This window comes from Triticum aestivum, chromosome 6B (genome assembly GCF_018294505.1).
Source record: "Triticum aestivum cultivar Chinese Spring chromosome 6B, IWGSC CS RefSeq v2.1, whole genome shotgun sequence".
Lineage (NCBI taxonomy): Eukaryota > Viridiplantae > Streptophyta > Magnoliopsida > Poales > Poaceae > Triticum > Triticum aestivum.
In genome coordinates, this window is record NC_057810.1 from 666,839,903 (window position 1) to 666,842,499 (window position 2,597).

The 2,597-nt window shown below is 46.1% G+C and overlaps 1 pseudogene; it reads left to right on the forward strand.

Moving 5' to 3' along the window:
* Positions 1 to 441: 441 nt before the first annotated feature.
* Positions 442 to 1,989, forward strand: LOC123139559 (pectinesterase/pectinesterase inhibitor PPE8B-like; annotated as a pseudogene).
* The last annotated feature ends 608 nt before the right edge of the window (positions 1,990 to 2,597 follow it).

Genomic DNA, 2,597 nt, shown 5'->3' on the forward strand with positions numbered 1-2,597 from the left:
CCCTTGAAATGTGAAAGAGGCAAGTCAAGCGATATAGCCCAGTCAAGATCCGCCAAGTCCTCAAACCCACCTAAATCTTCCATCATGCTCAAGTGGTCGCCGACCTATTCTCAAAATTGAAAGCTGCATCACGGTATGAGAAGCACACTTGGATTCACATTCTCAGTTGAACCGAACAAATCAAAACAAACAAGGGGGGAAATTTCTTACCTTGTCGTCGTTCCATCGAACACCTAGTGGCAGCTCGGGTTGATCACCATAATGGAGGTTGTCAAGTAGACCAGAGAGGCATTGAGAGGACCGGCATCAGCCAGAGGGGAGAATGGAGCAGACACAAAGGCTGCCGCGACCAACGTCTCCTTCCTGTTCTTGTTTTTCATATTTTCCACTGGCAACGAGTGGTGCCACCCTTGGGTATTGGCGCCTTAGGGGGGAGCCTGGATGGCGCTTGGTCAATGTGAGTTGCGGGGCTACCACTCAGCGTTACGCTCGCATCGATGCTACCGAAAAGACAACTAGGTGCTGCCCTAGGCGGCGAGACTGCACGGTGGATATGGCTGCAGGTGCGGGACCTCGAATCAAGAATGGAATGCAAACACCGGTCACGATAGGGTTCATGGCATCGTTGGGCGGACCGCTTTAGTGAATCTGTTAGAGTGGATTTTTGACCCCTTAACCTTTATGTTGACGTTCCTTTTTTTGTAAAGGAATGACGTTTTAGAGAATATGCTAGAGTTTCTCTAAGACATTTTGACCCCAAAATACAGATGGTAAACCAATATGCTAATGATTCAGTGGAAATATTTTTGTAAATACCTTATATACACTAGATTTTTCTCTTTGCTAACACCTAATTATAAACTAGAATTAATTACCAAGATATTTCTGACATGCACTTTAAGGATATCATGCAAGCGTCGGAAATTAATCCATAAAGACAAACCAATTTTCTTCTCCAGTTTAAGAAAAAAAGGTTTAGACATATTTTAAAGGCACGGTGCATTGAAAATAAAAACTAATGTAATCTATTAATGCATTTATTATGTAAAAGAATGTGTACATATTATAATGATTTGGCGAATTGGCTTGTAAAAGGTGTAAAAGTTTAGTATAAAATACAATATAGGCTTGGGCTTTGTGATGATGTCGTGCATGCATGCATTGCAGCGGTGGTGCGCAAGGGGTTCATCGCGCGCGACGTGACATTCGAGAACACGCCAGGGCCGGCCAAGCACCAGGCGGTGGCGCTGCGGTGCGACTAGGGCATGTCATTCTTATACCATCGCACCTTCGAGGGCCACCAGGACACGATGTACGTGCACTCGCTTCGCCAGTTCTACCGCAGCTGCCGCGCCGCTGCCACCGTCGACTTCGTCTTTGGCATGGCCGCCGCCGTTTTCCAGAACTGCCTCCTCCTCGTCCACACGCCGCTCCCGGGCCAGAAGAGCTCCATCATGGCCTAGGGCCGCTTCAACACCTCGATGGACTCCGGCTTCGCCGTTCTCCATGGACGACGACCTCCTTCAAGCCAACATGGCCAACCAGACCAACAAGGTCGTCGGCATGCAAACCTTCTTGGGGCGGCCGTGGAAGGCGTATTCGCGGGTGGTGTTCATGCAGTCCTACATCGGCGTTGTGGTGTGACCCGAGGGGCGGCTCGCGTGGGATAACAACCAGTCCATGGTCGACACACTCTACTGCATGGAGTACATGAACATGGGGCCCGACGCTGGCATCGGCGGCAAGGTGAGGTGGCCTGGCAACCATGTAACAATGAGCCAGGCCGAGGCCAACAACTTCATTATGGCACAGGTCATCGAGGGCAACATTGTTGGGAAACATAGTAGAAAACAAAAAAAAATGTCTCAACTCACTGAACTACTCCATAGTTTCTTCCTTCCCGCCAAAGTAGATAAAAAACAGGGCAATAAGATCAATGACTTTGATCAGTTATACAAAACATTAAGCAATTACCAGATAAACCAATAAACAAACATGACATCTATCGTTGGCAAATTGAGCACCAAATGACATGATTGACCAAGATTTCGACAAGCTATTGAACATTAACATTTTCGTTATTCGCTACTGACCATTGCACTTATCTTGGAACTAAGTAAAAAGAATAAATCACCGAAAAGAACCACTACTAGACTTGAAATTTGTTTAACGGCAAATGCACATTACTGTTGTTTAATAAAATGTGAGCATACTAGCTTATTATACTAGAGATGATACCCGCGCGTTGCAGCAGGAATTGGATGGAGTAATTTCTATGAGAATAGACGGTATGAAACTTTAGTATTTTTATTAGCGATATGGGAATTGAAACTCAAGCACATATATAATGTAATATATTTGATTATTATATAGTTATGAGAGTGGCGTTTTGGTGGCCGAGCACCCTGCAGGCCGCAATCTCCCGCCGTGGAGTATAGCGCTGCGATGTGTGCATGGCTTTTTAATCAAAGGTATACGATAGCTGTTAGATTGAAATACATGCGTGTCGTGGGGTGGTGTGCTAGCGTTATACGTGGGCCTCGGGTGCACACTGCATAATCAAGCACCTCTTGTCCTTGCTGGGCTGGTTTAAAAAT